This window comes from Papio anubis, chromosome 3 (assembly GCF_008728515.1).
Source record: "Papio anubis isolate 15944 chromosome 3, Panubis1.0, whole genome shotgun sequence".
In the NCBI taxonomy this organism is placed as follows: domain Eukaryota; kingdom Metazoa; phylum Chordata; class Mammalia; order Primates; family Cercopithecidae; genus Papio; species Papio anubis.
This window is the reverse complement of record NC_044978.1, coordinates 182,105,427-182,126,719: the sequence shown is the minus strand read 5'-3', so window position 1 is coordinate 182,126,719 and position 21,293 is coordinate 182,105,427. Positions and strand designations below refer to the sequence as shown.

Below are 21,293 nucleotides of genomic sequence, written 5' to 3'. Positions count from 1 at the left end.
AGTGTTAGGATTACAAGCGTGAGCCACCATTGGGCATGGTGGTGCGTGGCTGTAATCCTAGCTACTTGGAAATTATTTCACACAAGTTCTTTAAAAAAAAAAAAAAAATAGAGACAGATCTCACTATTATGTTGCCCAGGCTGGTCTTGAATTCCTGGGCTCAAGTATCCTCCCACCTCAGCCTTCCAAAGTGCTAGGATTACAGGCATGAGCTACCACTCCCAACCTTCACCTAAGTTCTTGAAAGATAATTTTACTTGATATAGAAATCCAGATTGACAGTTATTTCTTTCCAGCATTTTGGAGTTATCCTACTGTTTTCTACTTTTGTTGTTTCTGTTGGCAAGTTTGGCAGTAGTCAGTTTGTTATTCCCTTGTAGGTGATCTGTCTTTTTTCCTTCCGGCTTCTGTTAGAAGTTTCTTTTCTTTATTTTGGCCTTGGCTATTCTGCATATTCATTACAATGTGTGTAAGGTATGAATTTATCTTTATTTATTTTGCTTGGTTTTTGTAGGTTCATGTCTTTCAGCTCTGGGAAGTTGTCAGACATTTTCTCTTGGAATATTTACCCTTCCGTATTTATTATTTCTGCATGTAACTCAAGTAAATGGTTTCTAGACTGTTTTTTTTTTCTTTTTTTCCCCCTGAGATGGAGTCTTGCTCTGTTGCCCAGGCTGGAGTGCTCTGGCGTGAACTCCGCTCACTGCAACCTCCACCTCCTGGGTTCAAGTGATTTTCCCATCTCAGACTCCCAAGTCGCTGGGACTACAGGTGTGCACCACCACATCTGGCTAATTTTTGTATTTTTAATAGAGACGGGGTTTCACTATGTCAGCCAGTCTGGTCTCAAACTCCTGACCTCAGGTGATTCACCCACCTCAGCCTCCCAAAGTGCTGGAATTACAGGTTTGAGCCATCACACCCAGCCAACTTTCTTATTCTGTTGTTTTTTATATTTTATTTTTTTTGAGATGGAGTCTTGCTTTGTTTCCTAGGCTGGAGTGCAGTGGTGGGATCTCAGGCCACTGCAACCTTCACCTCCCGGGTTCAAGCAGTTCTCCTGCCTCAGTCTCCCGAGTAGCTGGGACTACAGGTGCGTGCTACCACGCCCGGCTAATTTTTAGTATTTTTAGTAGAGACGGGGTTTCACCGTTTTAGCCAGGATGGTCTCGAACTCCTGACCTCGTGATCCACCTGTCTCGGCCTCCCAAAGTGCTGGGATTACAGGCGTGAGCCACTGCGCCCGGCCCTTATTCTGTTATTTATATCTCTTCTTTCATATTTTGCATCTCTTTTTCTCCTTGTACTGGTTTCTGGGTAATTGTTTCTTTTTTTCTTTCTTTTTTTTTTGAGATGGAGTCTTGCTCTGTTGCCCAGGCTGGAGTGCAGTGACTCGATCTTGGCTCACTGCAAGCTCCACCTCCCGGGTTCACGCCATTTTCCTGTCTCAGCCTCCTGGGCAGCTGGGCCTACAGGCACCCGCCACCACGCCCGGCTAATTTTTTTGTGTTTTTAGTGGAGACAGGGTTTCACAGTGTTGACCAGGATGGTCTCGATCTCCTGACCTCGTGATCCGCCTGCCTCAGCCTCCCAAAGTGCTGGGATTACAGGCGTGAGCACCCAGCCAGGGTAGTTTTTTCAAAGCTATGTTTTAGTTCACAGATTCCTCTGTGTCTAAGCTGTTATTCATTTTTTGACCTAAAAATTCAATTTAAAGTTTTTTTTTTATTCTAAAAATTAGCAGGCATGGTGGTGCTCCTGTAGTCTGAGTCTCAGCTACTCAAGAGGCTGAAGCTAGAGGATCACTTGAGCCCTGGAGTTTGAGACCAATGTGGGCAAATCGAAACCCCGTCTCTACATAAAATACAAAAATTAGCTGGGCATGATGGGGCGCACTTGTGGTCCCAGCTACTCAGGAGGCTGAGGTGGGAGGATCGCTTGAGCCCAGGAGGCAGAGGTTGCAGTGAGCTGAGATTGTACCACTGCACTCCAACCTGGGCAACACAGCAAGACCCTGTCTCACAAAGAAAATCTGAGTGGTAGGGATTTTCAAGTATTTGTGTTAGTTGAGGTCTCCAAATGGAAATAGTGATTGGAAACTAGTTTAAAACATACAAAAGGTGTATTCAGTGTGAGGTTGGTTCCAAAGTGCACGGTTTGACAGCCCAGGGAGCGAGTGAGGTGTGTTGTTGGTGTTTTCCGTGATACAGGGGAACTGACTCCAGTGTGGCCAGCATACAAGACTTTGGTAAAATCATTACTTTGTTCTGGAACTCGATTTTAGCATCTGTGAAATGACTGGGTGACTTCTAAAGTTCCTTCTGGGGCAGAAAATACATGCTTCTAAGGTTCTGTCTCATTGCTTTTTTTAAAATTATAATATAATAATTTAATAACCATTTATTTAAGATCTGTGTTCAGAGCATTATGTTAGGAATATTGGAATTAAAGCATTGTAATAGCTCTTGCCTTCAGTAAGCTTGCAGTCTGGCAGTTGGATTAAAAAAATGACCATACGCAGCAGTGGTACAGCCTCTAAGAGGAAACTCTACTATGTGGTAGAGATATGTGTCCCCCCTGCAAATACCAGGAAAGACCGTTAATTATTGTCCATTACAGAATGATGTTCTGGTGTCCTTTTTAGAGAGATTCAGTCAGTCTTTAAAGATAATGCCGTTGCTGCTACTGCTAATAATAATAGTGATAGCTACCACTTACTGAGTGTTTACTATGTACCTTGTACTAAACACTTGACATAAGTCAACTCATTTAATCTTAAACCAAGGAAGTAGATAATGATTCTCATTTTACAGATGAAGACACTGAAATAGAGAGAGATGAAGAAATGTGCCTAAGGTTACGTAGTTCAGTGAACTGGAATCAGAACCTGAGTTGTCTGGCCTTAGAGTTATAAACCATAGATAGGAATTGAGCACATTTATTTTTTTTATTTTTTATTTTATTTATTTTTTTTTTGAGACGGAGTCTCGCTCTGGCGCCCAGGCTGGAGTGCAGTGGCCGGATCTCAGCTCACTGCAAGCTCCGCCTCCCGGGTTTTTACGCCATTCTCCTGCCTCAGCCTCCCGAGTAGCCGGGACTACAGGCGCCTGCCACCTCGCCCGGCTAGTTTTTCGTATTTTTTAGTAGAGACGGGGTTTCACCGTGTTAGCCAGGATGGTCTCGAACTCCTGACCTCGTGATCCGCCCGTCTCGGCCTCCCAAAGTGCTGGGATTACAGGCTTGAGCCACCGCGCCCGGCCTGAGCACATTTATTAATCAGCATTGCGAGGCTAATGGAATTTTGATAAAGACCCAAACCAGGTTCTTTTCTGCACCAGCGATACTAGACATACTGTGGAAATATAAACAGGATAGGGTGCATTAAAGTTCACTCACATTTTTTCAGTTAGACAGATGGTTATCTTTAGTTGCTTCGCTCAGAGTCATTTTCAAAACCACACCCAAGGCCAGGCAGTGGCTCATGCCTGTATTCTTAGCAGTTTGAGAAGCTGAGGTCAGAGGATCACTTGAAGCCAGGAGTTTGAGACCAACCTTGTCCATGTAGTGAGACCACGGCTCAACAAACAATGAATAATAAACATATTTACTATCATGGGAGATCTGTGTGCCAGACATTGTGCTAGGCATTTTACATTTATTAGTTCTAATTGCCCCAACAACCTGGGAACATATGACCGAGTGTATTTTATTACAAATGTGGAAACTGACGTACAGAAGACAATAAGCCTATGAAGTGATAGTAGGGCGTTGCTGGTACAAAGTCGAAACCTGCCTCTTTGGACCCTGCCCCTCTTTGTCTGTGGGGAAAAGAGATTGTTGATGATGTGATAGCTAGAAAACATACCATTCATCAAAATAAATCCCAGGTGGATTAAAAAGAAATGTTTAAAATTATAGAGGCACTGTGGAGACAAAGCAAAATAAAATGTTTATCAGAGATAACGCCTTAACATTTTTTTGGAACATTTTATTAGATGTGTACTTGGGAAGGAATAATAACTTTCTTTTTAAAAGCAGAAGAAATCACAAAGGAAAAGGTTTGTTGACCTAAATATGCAAAATGTTAAAATATTTTCTTATTGAAAAATAAAATTATAGAAGATAATACTCTGAGAATGACAAATATGATAAAAGGGTCAATACCGTACCTTTTTTTTTCAGATGTGTATAGAAATAAATACATGAAGATCTCAACAGATATGTGGACAAAGGAAATAATAGACTATGGGAAATTTTAAATGTAAATAAGCATATTAAAAAAAATTCATGCTCACATACTGAGAAATGTCAAATAAAGTAGACATTTCTACACTCCAGCCTCGGCAACATTGAGACCCTGTCTGAAAAAAGCCAAAACAAAGCAGACATTTCCCATCTACCAAAACAGAAATTTTAGTGATAGCCTCTGCTTCCTTTTCAGAGTATGTAAGCCAAAAAGGAAGTGAAGCTTTTTATTTAATCCTCGCCCATTTTGGAGGTTTTCTTTACTGTAAGTTTTCCTTTCCAGTGTCAGGCTTACCCTTCACGCAGTTACCACTTTAGACACATTGTTTACCACCATTTCATTCAGCAGCTGCGTTATTCATAAGATCACTTTATGATGACATACTTTTCCATCTTACTGTTTTATAATTATTAAACGATTCCCCTGGTATTGTTCCTTTGTTGTTGTTGTTTTTTTTTTCCAGGAGAAGCATTCTCAGGTTAGTACTGTTAATCCCTCCTTACATGTTTAATTAGATTATAGAATGTTGGTTTTTTCCTTCCTTATAAAATCTTACTTAGAGTTTTCTATACTGATGTGTCCAGTCAACCTGTGCTTCCTGACTTAGCTGAGTCTTCCTGCAGTCTTTATGGGGTTTCACTATAGTACCAGGCCCACTTAGTTACAACTTCCCTGAGGTCTAGAAATCTCCTTTTCTTATTGTCCTACCTCTGGGAGTTGTTTGTGTGAGCTTTAGTCTCCAAATCTAGCCATCAAGAGGCAGACATAGTAGTTACTTTTGCTTGATCAACTTTGGGAATTGACGTAATTCTTGGAAACATAAGACCTTCTTAATTCAGAGATACAAAACCCCATTTGATATGCAGATTGTCCATTTGCAGTCTAGAATTTCCTTGTGAGTGGCGAACTTGTGAGTGAAATTTGGAGTGTTTTAGTTTGCTGCTGTACCCCAAGGGTCTCTTCAGTGGGACGTCAGTTGTGATTGAAGCAAAGCAAAGGTTTTTCTTAGTCGTATGCCTTTAGAAACCAAACTTAGATTAGCATTGTTAGTCCAAAATGTTAGATCTGGAAATGTATTTGTTCTTTAATATGTATTAATTGAGAGACTATTATGGTGACAGCTCTGTGAATACAGCAGTGAATGAGACAGACAAGTTTCTTGTCCTCTTGGGAGTTTTATTATACTAGGGGAGATAGTTTATTTCTGACAGTATTACTAAGAGTTAACACTTACGTACTTCTTATTTGTCAGCCACTTACTCTAAACATTTTACATGCATTAACCTGTTATTAAACTCATAATTCAAATGTGGAAACTTCCACCAGAGAAGTTAAGAAATCTTGCCAAGGTTACAGAGTCAGTAAGTGACTGAGCTGGAGTTTGAACTCAGGCAGTCTAGCTCCAGAGTCTATGCCTGGATAGTGATAAGTGCTTTGAAGGGTAAGAAAACACAAAAAGTCCAGGGTGATTTGAGAGAGCTGGGAGTGGGGACTATTCTAAATAGGGTGGGCAGGGAAGCAGACTTCAAAATTTAGAGGTGAAATTTGACCGGCAGCCAAACTGATAAGGACTAAAGCATTCAAAGTAGCTGGAATAAATTATTTGTTCTAGGCAGAGAGGACAGCAAGTACAAAGACTGAGGCAGGAAGGGACTGGGGGTGTTTGAGGACAGAAGGGAGACTGGTGTGTCTGGGAGATGGTGAGCAAGGGAGCGTGGGGGCTGGGGGCCAAACTGGGAAGGCCCTTGCATGTTGGGGTCAAGAGTGCAGATTTTATTCTAGGGGCTGTGGAAAGCCATTGAACTCTTGGCCCCAAGGGGTCCTTGGCCTCCCAAAGTGCTGGGATTAAAGGCATGAACTACCACTCCCAAATTAAGTAGGGTGTGACATTTAAATACAGTAATACCTTTATGGAGAATGAATTATTAAGAGTTTACGAGTTTAGAAGCAGAGACAAGACTAGAGATTGAGTCTTATTTTGAATAAGTTAGGTTTGAGTGGACTTTAAATATTCAAACAGATGTTTTGTCGGCATTTGGACATGCAAGTTTGGACTCGGAAGAGTTTAGGGCTAGAGATAAAAATTTGGGGTCCATTAGTGTATATAAATCAGTGGTTCTTAACTCTTGAGTGCACATTTGACTCACCTTTAAAAATGCTGATGCCCAGGCTCCATTCCTAGAGATTCAGATTCTGTGGGTCTGGGTTTGGGTCTAGACATGGTTTGTTTTAAAGCTATCTAGGTCACTCTAATGTATGATGAGGGCTGAGAACCACTGGTGGAGGTGGTGTTTAGAGCCAAGGATGGGCCTGGATCAGTGTAATCCTTTAAGACAAACTTGTCCAACCTGTGGCCCACATGTGGCCCAGGACAGCTTTGAATGCAGCCTAACAAATTTGTAAACTTTCTTAAAACACTATGAGATTTAAATTCATCAACTATCGTTAGTGTTAGTGTATTTTATGTGTGGCCCGAGACAGTTCTTCTTCCAGTGTGGTCCAGGGAAGCCAAAAGATTGGACACCCCTGGCTTAAGGCAATGGGATAGCTAGGGAAGAGAAGCAGCTCAGGGTACTGGGCACCCCAGCAGGTAGAAGTTGGATAAAAGAGGTAGAACAGCAAGGGAGACTCACAGCAGTAGCTGGAGAGGTAGGAGGAGAACCAGAAACTGATGTCTGAAAACCAGAAGAGGACAATGATTCCTGAAAGTGGGAGCAGCTGTGCCAGATGTTGCTGAGCGCTAGTGAAGTGAATGCGGTCAGAAGGAATTGAAACCAGCGTCACTGAGGAGTGGGTCTCAGAGGTTCAAACCACAGTTTTAGGAGCTGTGGATTCAAATCCTACCCCCGACACTAGTTTTCTATGTAAAATTAAACAGGATGCTCAACTCTTAGCCTCTTTTTATCTTTGCTTATTTACCAAAATGTGACTGAATATCTCAATGCTTAAAGAAAGGAGATGATAAACAGACAGCTTTATTCCCCTCTCCCATTCCCAGACAAAAGCCAGTTCTTACCTGGGGTTTTGGCTCTAGCTTTCTCTCTGCCTGGAATGCCTTTCTGGATATATGGATATATGGCCACCTGGCCCAGTGCTCTCACCACCTGTTTGTGAGTCCTTCCTCAGCTGTCCCCTTCTCTGAGAGCTTTCCTCTGCTCTTCCTACTTAATGATGTGACTCACCTCCCCACCCGCTGGACTCCCAGTTCCCTACCCATAGCACTTGTTGCCTTCTAACAGACTGTGTGATTTACTTATGTATCATGTTTACTGCCTGGCCTCCCTGCAGAAATGTAAGAAATCTTTGTTTTGTTCATTGATGTCCCCCAAGAATCTGGATTGCTGAGCAGTGCCTGGTCTATAGCAGCCTCACAGTTGGTGCTTGGTAGATACTTGGTGACTGAGTGCTGACTCCATGACAGTGATTGTCATCCTTTGACTCTGCTCCGTTGCATTTGAAAAGTTGCATGGGATCTGCCACTTCTCTCCATGACCCAACTATAGAGACTTCTAAAGTGTGGCCTCTCCCCTCTACCTCTGTACTGTCATGCCTATTGAAATGACTCCATTTTGGTGCCATATAAGTAAGAACTAATACACATGTATGCAATTTGAATCATAATTTTCCTTTGTTTAAATTTATGTTTGGCCTTTTTTTTTTTTTTTTTGCTATTTGTGGCTATTAAGACTTTTCATGATTTTCCCCTCCAAATATCACTTGGAATTTTCATGTTATTATTTTAATTTTTTTGAGACAGAGCTTCACTCTGTCACCCAGGCTAGAGTGCAGTGGCATGATCGTGGCCCACTACAGCCTCTACTGGGCTCAAGTGATCCTCTCACCTCGGCCTCCTGAGTAGCTGGTACTACAGGTGCATGCCACCACGCCCATCTAATTTTTGTATTTTGTTTGTTTGTGTTTGTAGAGAGAGGGTTCTGTCATATTGCCCAGACTAGTCTCAAACCCTGGGCTGAAGCGATCTGCCCACCTCTGCCTCCCAAGGTGCTGGGATTACAGTTGTGAGCCACTGTACCAGGCTTTACTTGGAATTTTTAAAGACTTCAGAAATTATTTGAATGTTAATATAGGAAAGTGGTAGTAATAATTAGAAGCAAATTACATATATGAGAAACAGTATTTAATATATTTTGGAAACCAAGTGTTATGATAGGAATCAGAAATTTTCAGTTGTCACTGACAGTAAAAATCATTGCAAGAAGCAATTTGGTGCTGTGGAAAGTTCATAGTCTTGGAAGCCAGGATACTTGGTTCTTAGGTTTGTTCAGTAATGTTAGCCACCCTACAGTGAGTGTCTGCTGTCTACCAAACACTCTAAATGCTTTCCAGACAGCAGTTTTGATTTTACAATATTACTCATGGTTGCCATTACTACACCTTTTTTTGTTTGTTTGTTTTTGTTTTTTGTTTTCTAAGACATAGGGTCTCACCGTGTTGCCCAGGCTCATCTCAAACTCCTGGGCTGAAGTGATCCTCCTGCCTCAGCCTCCCAAGTAGCTTTGAGTACAGGCATGAGTCACTGTGCCTGGCTACTACAGCCTGTTTATAGATTGAAATACTGAGTTCCAGAGAAAAGATAAGCAAGAAAGAAAAGATTCTGTTCTGATATGAACAGAATCATTTTGGAGACCATGTGGGGCACATTTAACCCCCATACACTGTCAACTAGAGAGTTTGGTTAACTTACTATCTCTACCTTAAGGTAAGACACAGTCTCCGAGGACCTACATTTTATGACCTGTGAGATCAGGATAAGGCTATCCTGCTAAAACACTTAAATAACAGAATTTATGGCCGGGCGTGGTGGCTCACGCCTATAATCCTATCTCTTTGGGAGGCCGAGGCGGGCAGATTGCCTGAGTTCAGGAGTTCGAGAACAGCCTGGGCAACATAGTGAAACTCCGTCTCTACTAAAATACAAAAAATTAGCTGGGCGTGGCCGCGTGTGCCTGTAGTCCCAGCTATTCAGGAGGCTGAGAGAGGTGAATTGCTTGAACCTGGGAGGCGGAGCTTGCCGTGAGCCAAGATCGTGTGTGCCATTGCTCCACCTTTGGCCACAGAGCGAGACTCCGTCTCAAAAAAAAAAAAAAAAAAAAAAAAAGAATTTATGTTATAAAATATAAAACTTTAAACAAATGTTTGGTATCATTATGCTGCTGAAAATACAATGTTCCAACAGTGTCCTCTGTTCATTTTATACCCACAGTGATGCTTATTATTTTATTTATTCGAATGCATCTGAGATGCCAAGCTCAGGAGATTTTTGGAGTCCTGCTCTGTGTGCCCGTCTGCCAGGTGGCCCTACACTCATAAGCACTCTTAGGTGTTTACACTTCCTTCCCCTTTCTGGTCAGGGTCCCCGGCTCCCTGTGGAGTCTCCTCTCCAGGAGGTGGGGTGGGAGCTGATGCCAGCAGGGAATGGGAGGCCTATTGCTCTCAGTGATGCTTATTATTTTATTTACGTTCTTAATGGTTTGAGTTTTTGGGTTTTTAAGAGATGGGGTCGGCCGGGCGCGGTGGCTCAAGCCTGTAATCCCAGCACTTTGGGAGGCCGAGACTGGTGGATCACAAGGTCAGGAGATCGAGACCATCCTGGCTAACACGGTGAAACCCCGTCTCTACTAAAAAATACAAAAAACTAGCCGGCCGACGTGGCGGGCGCCTGTAATCCCAGCTACTCGGAGGCTGAGGCAGGAGAATGGTGTAAACCCGGGAGGCGGAACTTGCAGTGAGCTGAGATCTGGCCACTGCACTCCAGCCTGGGTGACAGAGCGAGACTCCGTCTCAAAAAAAAAAAAAAAAAAAAAAAAAAAAAAAAAAAAAAGAGAGATGGGGTCTTGCTTTGTTGCCTGGCTGGACTTTAACTCCCGGGCTCCATTGTGCCTCACTTGTTTCATTTTTCAAATTTTATTATTTTGTAAATTTACCTTTTATAAATTAATCTTTAAAAATGTGTGTGTGTGTATCTATGAACAATAAAGGATCTCCTGGTCATCTCTGTCCCCATCTACCCAGCTCTCTCTTCTTTACAAGTAAATCACCATTGTAAGTTTCTTGTATATTCTTCCTGCATTTCTTTATGCAAATACAAACAAATGTGAATATTTTTCTTATTCTCTTCCTTCCCCCCACAAAAGGTACCGTACACACACTATTTTCTCTTGTTTTTTTTTTTTTTTTTTTTCCTGCCTGACAGTATTTCCTTGTTTTTGTGAAGACTAGACCATCTAAAATTTTGTGTACTCATAATTATTTGATAGCATAAAGACTTTCAAGTCTCCATCAGCTGACATAATTAATTTTCAATGAACATACCTTTGGCAAGTCTTCTTAGGCTTATTTTTGTGATTTTAAATGCTTCCTGCCTAGCTCTAGAAGGAAAACCTGGCACCATCTTCAGAAGTTTCAGAGTTAATGAAGTATCTCATGTTTCAGCCTTTGCGTGTACAGAATAAATATATTTTTCTCAGTACACTTACCCATTGTGGTGTTCTCAGTTTGTGAGCCCTTGCTATAATTTTCAAAGCTTTCTTTTATCATTTGTCTTCCAGATAAACCAGCTACTTCACAACTAGGAACTTTTAGTTGCTGATTATTAAATTCTGTCAAAACTGCCTGGTTTTTTGTGGTCAATATTTTAATCTCCCTTATGTGCAATCCTGCCAAACTTCCCCACCTTCCCCTTCCCTCTAGAAAAATAAAATCCAACTCAAACCATTATTTAGCAAACCACTCTCACAGAGTGAAATTCAGAAAAAAATTTTTGTTTCAATAAAAAGATTTTGAAAGATTTAATCACTTCAACAAAAGTATAGTTAAAAAATTAAAATATTATATTAATTGAAGGACAGTAACAGTATAATGAGGGAGCAAAATTAGAGAAATCAGCTGACATTGCCAGAAGGTAAGTCGAGTTCTGCTTTCTCCCACATGTGATTGTTCAGGACGTGTGGCTCGGAATATGTGAATTAGTATAGTAACTATAGCAGAGTCTCTCTTGGGTTGTGTTATTTGCTCAATTGCGAGATAGCAGATATATAAAATTTCTCCTAGATTCCTCTCCTGAAATCTTTTTTTTTTTTTTTGAGGCGGAGTCTGGCGCTGTCGCCCAGGCGCTGGAGTGCAGTGGCGGATCACCAAGCTCGCACCAAGCTCCGCCTCCCGGAGTTCCGCCATTCTCGGCCTCAGCCTGAGGTAGCTGGGACTACAGAAGCGCCACCTCGCCCGGCTAGTTTTTGTATTTCTTAATAGAGACGGGGTTTCACCGTGTTAGCCAGGATGGTCTTGATCTCCTGACCTCGTGATCCGCCCGTCTCGGCCTCCCAAAGTGCTGGGATTACAGGCTTGAGCCACCGCGCCCGGCCTCCTGAAATCTTAACTGCGGTCTGCTTTGTGGAATTTCTTCTTGAAAAAACTTTTTTAAGAGTATACTGATTGATATTTGTTCATGGGCCATCTGAAGATTCTGGATGTTTTATTTTATTTTATTTATTTCATTTCATTTTTTTTGAGACAGTCTCCCTCTGTCCCCCAGGCTAGAGTGCAGTAGCACGATCTTGGCTTACTGCAAACCTTCGCCTGTCAGGTTCAAGCAGTTCTCCTGCCTCAGCCTCCGGAATAGCTGGGACTATAGGCACGCACCATCGCACCCAGTTAATTTTTTTTTTTTTTGTATTTTTAGTAGAGATGGGGTTTCACCATGTTGGCCAGGCTGGTCTCGAAGTCCTGACCTCAGGTGATCTGTCCGCCTTGGCCGCCCAGAGTGCTGGGATGACAGGCGTGAGCCTCTGTGCCTGGCCTGGAGGTTATTTTAAATAGTATTTTTGGGGGGAATGAAAATAAATTTTGTGAAAATTAGTAATACAGAATTGATTTTGTGTTTTTTTATCATTCATTCATTTACCAAATATTTATTGAGGCCTGTTCTGTGCTAAATGGTGGGGAGATGGTGCTGAACTAGACAGAAGAACCCCAGTATGCCTGCTAGCTCTTCCCGTGTTTACATTTTGATTTTCTGTGCTGCAATGCAGTAGATGAGCTTCGCATTGAGAGTGAGTAGTCTTGGATTTAGGTTTTGAAAAAGCCAGCTATTTATTTATTGTGAGACCTCTGGAACTTAAAACTGTGAGCCAGGTACACCTGTAATCCCAATACTTTGGGAAGCCAAGGTGGGTGGATTGCTTGAGCCCAGGAGTTCAAGACCAGCCTGGGAAACTTGGCTAAACCCCATCTCTACAAAAAATACAATAATTATCTGGGCATGGTGGCACGCCCCTGTAGTCCCAAGCTACTCAGGAGGCTGAGATGGGAGGATCACTTGGGCCCAGGAGACGGAGGTTGTAGTGAGCCCAGAATACACCACTGCACTCCAGCCTGGATGACAGAGCAAGACCCAGTCTGAAAAAGAAAGAAAACCCACAAAAACACTGAGTCAGTCTTTGATCTGCACATGGAGGAATCTTGTTAGGGTGGTTGGAATTAATTAGTGTGTGTGAGAACATTGTTCTCTGCAGTGGTCTTTATAGTGTCCTTATACAATTCATGGTCACTTTTCTGGATCCCTCGCATTTTCTAGCTGCATTTTCCTCAACTGGGTTTGGGAAAAATTAGGTCTGGAGTTTGGGAGGGGAGCTGTTTTTACTTTACAGGTGAGGTAACACCATACGTGTTGAAGTTTTACAGGATTGAGTAAAACCAACCTCTGATTTTTGGCTCAATACTGACCCTTGGACTGGAGAGTCCTGTCGTCAGCAACAAGAACACAGTTTAATGAGAAGCAATTAAGAGTGCAGTCTCCAAACCATAGTCTTAATTTCAAATTCTTGCTTCTCCTCTTACTGCCTTCTCAACCTTAAGCAAGTAACTGGAATATCTCTCATAATATACCATAGGATTAATTAATGCTGTAGTTAAAAGAAAAACACCAGCTATATAATTGTATAAAAGACTTAATAAAATGTGGACGATTTAGGCTGGGAAGCCGTTAACTAGCCATTCATCATTAAAGAGTGAGGAAGCAAGAGGACCCACTTGAGTAGGCTGGGACACTTTGCTGTGGTTCAGTTTTATGTTTTGCTTTTGTTTCTAACTGGAGCTGTTCTGAGACATCCTGATTGTCAGAATGTGAAGTGGAGGGAGGAGGAGGAGCTCTGGAGCCAGGCAGCCCGAGTTCAGACTCTAGCAACCCCATTACTGGCTGTTTAACTGTGTCATGCCTTATCTGCAGAAAAAATGAGTTAATACACACATAGTAAACAGTGATAACTTCAGCTGTGATTATTTGAAAGGTACCTTTTGAGCAGCTTCTTCTGCAAGAGGACATCCGGAGACACAGGAATAGAAATGATCCGATCAGAGTAATTAAAGGCTTTTACTGAGCTCTGAGGTCCCAAACAGGGCACATTCAGTCAGCCTAAAGCTGTGAAGAAGAACCTTCAACATAAGGTAGGTGTTCTCTTTTAGGGTAGTGGAGAACCACGTCATTAGACTAGTACTGTAAGCAGTGCAGGGTTAGAACTTACTACATTTGTGCTGTTTGATTTGGGAGATAGTGCCAGATGTTGGGCTCCCTCCTGCCAGTAGATAACAGGGATTTCTTTTGCATTGGCTAGTGCTGCAGCCTTCCAAAATTGCACGTTTCCAAGTGTTTGTATTGAATTTCTGGCCAGGGTGTCCATGTCTCTTCTGCTCAGGGTGCTGGCCAGGGTATGTGCTGACTGCTACACTGTTCCCAGCCCTCTGCCTGGATTTAGTCATCAGTGTTGGAGCCCCCAAGTCTGCTTACAATCTCGCTACTCTTTCCAGCGAAGTCTCCACCTTCTGTTTCACTGCTTATTTCTTGACGATGCAGTTTCATTTTGGATGCAGACCTCTTGGAGCCCTTTGTCCCAGGGAAGTTAGATGTTCCTTGTAGCAAATACCTTACTTCAGGAATAAACAGAGTCTCGTTTGAGCCCCTGCTATGTATAAAACACTCCCCCAGGGCCCTTGTACAAACCTGAGTTAGAAATGTATTGTTCCTGTATTTCACAGGCCCACAGACCAGTGATGGAGCAAGCATGTACCCAGATAATTTGTCCGCATATGATTTGGTCCTGTTTGAAAGTGGCCATGGGAGAGGTGGGAATGGTGTATGTTGACACACAGGAGGCCAGGTGTCAGGCTTCGGGCGTGGGGAACCTTCATAAAGCAGGAAGCATTTGAGTTGGATATTGAGAATGAGTGGGGGCTGAAAGGTTTAGAATAGAGAGAACAGGCCGGGCGCGGTGGCTCAAGCCTGTAATCCCAGCACTTTGGGAGGCCAAGACGGGCGGATCACGAGGTCAGGAGATCGAGACCATCCTGGCTAACACGGTGAAACCCCGTCTCTACTAAAAAAATACAAAAAACTAGCCGGGCGAAGTGGCGGGTGCCTGTAGTCCCAGCTACTTGGGAGGCTGAGGCAGGAGAATGGCGTAAACCCGAGAGGAGGAGCTTGCAGTGAGCTGAGATCCGGCCACTGCACTCCAGCCTGGGTGACAGAGCAAGACTCCGTCTCAAAAAAAAAAAAAAAAAAAAAAAAAAGAATAGAGAGAACAGTTAAATTAGGTCATTAAAAATGTGTGGAACACCTGCTGGGTGCCAGGCACAGAGGAAGGTTGACTGCACTCACTCTGCTGTCTCTTCTGTGCTGCTCCCTAAAGCTCAGCAGGTGTTTATTCACCAGGTGACTGCTGCCTTCCCCAAGCCACCTGGCAGACACATGTTTTACCTCTGAAATCATCTCTGTGAAGCTTTCCTGACAGCCCCTCTGTATGAGTTTCCCAGGGCTGCTGTAACCAAGTGCCACAGACCAGGGGCTTAAACAACAGTAATGTGTCATCTCAGTTCTGGAGGCTGGAAGTCTAAGATCAGGGTGTGGGCAGGGCTGGTTCCTCCTGAGGCTGAGGGGGAATGGGCCCCATCCTCTCTCCAGCTCGGTAGTCGGCAGTCCTTGGCATTCCTTGGCTTGAGGAAGCACTGCCTCAACCTCTGCCTTCATCTACACTTAGTTCTCCCTGTGTGTGTCTCTTTGTCCACATTTTCCATTTTATAAGGACAGAAGTCATTTTGGATTAGGTCTGCCTTGTGGACCCCATCTTAATGAATTATATCTGTAGCGACCCTATTTCCAAATAAGGGCATATTCTGTGGAACTGGGGGTTAGGGCTTCAACATGTGAATTTTGGAGAGTGGACACAATTCAACTCATAACATCCTCTCTCAGTTCTTTCTACCTCCCACACATGGACACTTTTCCCCTGCTGATATACTGTAAGTACAGTTCTGTCATGCACTAAGAGAATTTTGTCTGTCATCTCCTACTCTTTGTATTTTTTAATCTCTGGTGCCTTGCATGTAATGTGGAAAATGTCTCCAGTGCAAGTATATTGTGTGTCAGGAGTTAGAAATAAGGGAAGATACTGTAGAGATCACCCCTCTTCTTGGTCTCCTATTGACAATTCCAAAGGCTCTCTGGAGTTGGGTGCCAGGTGGCCAAGGACTAGCGGGGGATACCACTTTCATTATCTGCTGACTTTTCCCCACGGAGCAGTATTTCATTATTAGCTGACAATCAAAGAGCATTCTAATGGACAAGATCCTTTGGGTCCTCCAGCACGCATTTTTCACAGAGGCTTGCTTTAATGGCTCTCTTCTTCCTTGTTTCAGCCTTAGGTTTTCATATTCTAGCTTTAGGGACTCAAAAGTAAATCATGTGAATACTGGGAATAGTTACCATTAGCAAAGATGTTTGTGCCAGAAGGGAGATGCCAATAAATAATTGAATCTGTCCAAAAGTTTCAGAATTCCCTCATTATATATTTTAGAGAAGCAAACATTTGTCTGGTTTCTGACCTGAGGTTTAGTTATACATTAATAAAGATGGATCATCCTGGGGCTGCAGTGCGTCTGCTAAGAAAAATATTCCAACATACCGTACTTTGTTATTTCTGGGTCAGTAAATAACGTACTAGGCAGAGTGGTGTTTTCTGGGACATTAGAAAAGGGATGTTATTTGGACTAAATAGTGCTGTTCCGTCAGGATTTTCTTCAATGCCATTTAGCAAACCAGCTGTCCTTAGTCTGTCCAGCTAGCAAGAATTTGTGTAATGCAACAGGGTACTTTACAGTTTTCACACTTCAAATATCACATGAGGGGTTCTTCACTAGGCAGCTGGAACCCAGTCTAGCAAAATTAGAGGAAAGGCCCTAAGGAGATTTATCTCTGTTAAGAGAAAAGTTAACATTTTCAGGCTAAATAGTTGAATCTACTAAAGATAACAAATAATGTCTACTATCTCAACCCTCCAAAGATTGAAGAGTGTTAGGATTGTCATTTGTGTTTTTTTGTGGGGTAGTTGAATAAAATTGGGCAGCTAAAATTTTCAGTTCCATGTGCCTCCTAAACAAAAATCAAAATAAGTAGTTTGTGAAGTGACTGCAGACAAGATAGGAACTGTGCTGCATGCTGTTTTTTGTAAACAGATGACATTTTCTTTCTTTCTTTCCTTTCTTCTCATCTCTTCTCTTCCTCTTCCTCTTCCTCTTCCTCTTTCTCTTTCTCTTTCTTTCTTTTTTTTCTTTTCTTTCTGCGGGAGTCTAACTCGGTCGCCCAGGCTGGAGTGCAGTGGTGCGATCTTGGCTCACTGCAATCTCCGCCTCCCGGGTTCACGCCGTTCTCCTGCCTCAGCCTCCCAAGTAGCTGGGACTACCTGTGCCTGCCACCAGGCCCGGCTATTTTTTTGTATTTTTAGTAGAGATGGGGTTTCACCGTGTTAGCCAGGATGGTCTCGATCTCCTGACCTCGTGATCCCCCTCCTTGGCCTCCCAAAGTGCTGGGATTACAGGCGTGAGCCACCGTGCCTGGCCAACAGATGACATTTTCTAACCAGGCACATGCCATCCAATTTACCTGTCGATCATACCAAAAGCAGCAGAACTGAAGCGGAAAAATGATTGTTAAACACATTGAATTGCTTTTATGTCATTTAAGATAGTTGGTGTAAGTGTCTTGACTTTTTTGTATTTGGAAACATTAAATAAAAATGGAAATAAATTTTTTAAAAAGGGATGTTAATCTTAAGATAGCTGTTCATCCTGATCTCAGTAGTATGTCTGAAAAAGCATGCTGAAATGTCTTCATCTGCTGGGCGCAGTGGCTCACGCCTGTAATCCCAGCACTTTGGGAGGCCGAGGCGGGTGGATCACCTGAGGTCGGGAGTTCGAGACCAGCCTGACCAACATGGAGAAACCCCGTCTCTACTAAAAATACAAAATTAGCTGGGCGTGGTGGCGCATGCCTATAATCCCAGCTACTAGGGAGGCTGAGGCAGGAGAATTGCTTGAGCCTGGGAGGCGGAGGTTGTGGTGAGCCGAGATCATGCCATTGCACTCCAGCCTGGGCAACAAGAGTGAAACTCCGCCTCAAAAAAAAAAAAAAAAAAGAAAAGAAAAAAAATGTCTTCATCTGAAGGCAGGCAGAGACCAGCTCATGTAAGGTCTGGAGGTGCTTTCTTCTGAGAGCAAGAAGAATCATGGAGCGTTTCAAACACAAACGAAGTAGACAGCACGGTGTGATGAGTCCTGCACTAACCATCCAGCGTCAGTGATCAGCTCATGGCTAGTCTTGTGTAACTTCATCTCCCCTCCCCCCACATACATTTTAGGAGCATTTCAGATGTCATTTTATCCAGAAACATTTCTGTATCTAATATAATCATAATAATACTACACCTAAAATGTAAAACTAATTTCTTTTTTTTTTTTTTTTTAGACGGAGTCTCGCTCTGTCGCCCAGGCTGGAGTGCAGTGGCCAGATCTCAGCTCACTGCAAGTTCCGCCTCCCGGGTTCACGCCATTCTCCTGCCTCAGCCTCCCAAGTAGCTGGGACTACAGGCGCCCGCCACCTCGCCCGGCTAGTTTTTTGTACTTTTTAGTAGAGACGGGGTTTCACCGTATTAACCAGGATGGTCTCGATCTCCTGACCTCGTGATCCGCCCGTCTCGGCCTCCCAAAGTGCTGGGATTACAGGCTTGAGCCACCTCAAGGCCAAAACTAATTTCTTAATGCCATCAAAATCTAGCTAGTGTTCAAATTTCTAGTTGTCTCAAATGTCACTTTTAGATTTTTATTTTACAGTTTGTTTCAATCAGGATCCTACTAAGGTCCGCATATTAGTTCTCAGATTTTAAGCAGAGGAGTGAGTGACGTGATCTGACTTACATTAAAACTCTCTAGGGCCAAGTTTTAGAGAATGGATTGCTGTGGGGGTTGTTAAGAGGCTGGAAGTAGAGAAACCAATTAGGAGGCCGTTGAGTGTCCAGGGAGGTGAGTGATGACGACTTGGATTTGAGTGACATCTGGGGGGATGGGAGATGTGGAGGAAGCAGATGTCACTTGGGCAGGTCATACTTATTTGTCATGGTTCATCCAGACTTTTTTTTTCTGTTGTCTGTGTTTATTTGAAAATATTGTTCCCAAAGATTTCATTAATTTAGCTATCAATATACTGTTGATGGTGAAACCTTAAAATGTATTACATAAGTAAAATTAAAGCAACATTATAAAATACTGAGATAAACATTCATCCGTACTTTAATCAACTTACTCAAATTTATTCCAACTTATTTGCCATTATATCATCTTGCCAGTGTATAATTATAGCATTACATAATAGAATAAGAAATACAGTTTTCCCCTTAATATGTTTTATACTCTTTTATCTGAATTATGCTAAAGAGTCTCTATAGTTACATGATATTGTATTGAGCAGATTTTAATGTTTATGTTACATTTATTTATTTGAGACAGTGTCTTGCTCTGTCACCCAGGCTGGAGTTTAGTGGTGCCTTCATGGCTCTCTGCAACCTTGACCTCCCAGCTCAAGTGATCCTCTCTCCTCAGCCTCCTGAGTAGCTGGGACTACAGGCGTGTGCCATCACTCCTGGCTAATTATTTTGATGTTTTTGTTGAGATGCAGTCCTTACTATGTAAGCTAGGCAGCTTTGAACTCCTGGGCTCAAGTGATCCTCCCGCCTCAGCTTCTCAAAGTGCTGGTATTACAAGGCATGAGCCACCACACCTGACCTGTTCCTACTTTTAAAATTATTTTATTTTATTAGTTTAAATTTATTTTAAGATACTATGAAAAATGTTCCAAAAGTTTGTTTTTTGCATGTTTTTCCCTTTCTCTCTCTTTTTAACTTTTTAACTTTTTTTTTTTTTTTTTTTTTTTAAGATGGAGTCTTACACTGTTGTCTGGGCTGGAATGCAGCAGTACGACCCAGCGCATTGCAACCTTTGCCTCCCGGGTTCAAGTAATTATTGTACCTCAGCCTCCTGAGTAGCTGAGATTACAGGCGTGCGCCCCCACGCCCAGCTAATTTTTGTATTTTTAGTGGAAACGGGGTTTCACCATGTTGCCCAGGCTGGTCTCAAGCTCCTGAGCTCAGGCATCCACTTGCCTCGGCCTCCCAAAGTGCCAGGATTACAGACATGTGCCACTGTGCCCAGCAAATAATAATTTCTTTGTAGAGATTTTTATTTGAAAATGAAGTTGATGAAACCTGAAGCCATAATTTATAAAAATGAAGGACAGGTTTGTACTTCAAAGTAGAATTGTGCTTAATCTTGATTATTGGGCTCAGAATGTGTATACTTTGATTTTGATTTAAGTTTATAGACTTCCTTATTGGAATGGAGCATGTATATACCTGGTGTGCAGTCTTTATCTTATCCCATTCACACAGCAATTTGTAACTAGGGGAAAGTAATACCTGCCTTATCTCAAATATGTTGTTCTTACAAAGATGTCTTTCAATATCTTCTGGGAACCCGGAAATAGCTATAGTTACCTCTAAAATATACCCTCATATCCTTATTTACCGATGAAAATGGCTTACAATTGGGACTCAATGATTTTCTTTGGTCTTTTTTTTTGAAACACTGAAGCAGAACATTTTTATTATTGGCTCAGAATGTTCAGCTTCAATTACATCTAATGAAATATTGCCAGATAACTTATTGTTTTGTTCTTTGGTCATTCTTTCGGAAGGTTTACAATAAATGGAGTGAGTAGCCAGATTAAATTAAACAATTTAAAGGATATAAATAGAGAAGAATAAGTTTCAGAGATTCCACTTAGGCTGGGCTCATGCCTGTAATCCCAGCACTGTGGAAGTCCGAGGCAGGAGGATCACTTGAGCCCAGGAGTTTGAGACCAGCCCGGGCAACATAGTGAGACCTCATCTGTACCAAAGAACTAAAAAAAAGTAGCCAGGTGTGGCGATGTGGGCCTGTAGTCTCAGCTCTTCAGGAGGCTGAGGCAGTAGGATCACTTGAACCCAGAAGTTCCAGGCTGTAGTGAGCTATGATTGCACCACTGCATTCCAGCCTGGGTGGCAGAATGAGGCTCTGTCTCAAAAACAAAGAGAAAAAAGATTCCACTGAGGTCATTAGTTCATTTATTTTGTTTTGATGTTTAGTTCCCAGTTGTTTTCATGTTTTGCCTTTAAGTTCTTGAAGTAGTGGTTGGGCGCGGTGGCTCATGCCTGTAATCCCAGCACTTTGGAAGGCCTAGGCGGGCGGATCACCTGAGGTCAGGAGTTCGAGACCAGCCTGGCCAACATGGTGAAACTCCGTCTCTACTAAAAATACAAAAATTTACCCAGGTGTGGTGGCACGCGCCTGTAATCACAGCTACTCACTCGGGAGGCTGAGGCAGGAGAGAATCACTTGAACCTGGGAGGCAGAGGTTGCAGTGAGCCGAGATCATGCCATTGCACTCCAGCCTGAGCGACAGAGTGAGACTGTCTCAAAAAAATAATAAATTTAAAAAAAGACAAAAAGAAATACTGCCACTTTAAGCATGATATTTTTATCTTTCACATTTAGAACAGAAATATCAAATTGATCTTTTTTTTAAAAAAAAAAAGCTAATTTCTTCAGCTGATTCTTTGGTTGTTGGTTCCACAATAAAAATATCTTTTTTGCATAACAAGCTCTACTCTAT

At 42.5% G+C, this 21,293-nt stretch overlaps 1 protein-coding gene across 13 annotated transcripts in view; it reads left to right on the top strand.

The window, feature by feature from the left end:
* Positions 1 to 21,293, top strand: part of ADD1 (adducin 1) — a 93,380-nt gene that overhangs the window by 13,086 nt on the left and 59,001 nt on the right. The window contains exon 1 of one of the 13 annotated variants that reach the window (XM_009185608.4): positions 12,646 to 13,708. The exons of 11 other annotated variants lie outside the window; for them this stretch is intronic. The gene's annotated coding sequence lies outside the window, so the exon portion shown is untranslated. Of the gene's footprint in view, positions 1 to 12,645; positions 13,709 to 21,293 lie in introns of those variants that run through there. One more of the 13 variants, XM_009188428.4, reaches the window with a different exon arrangement.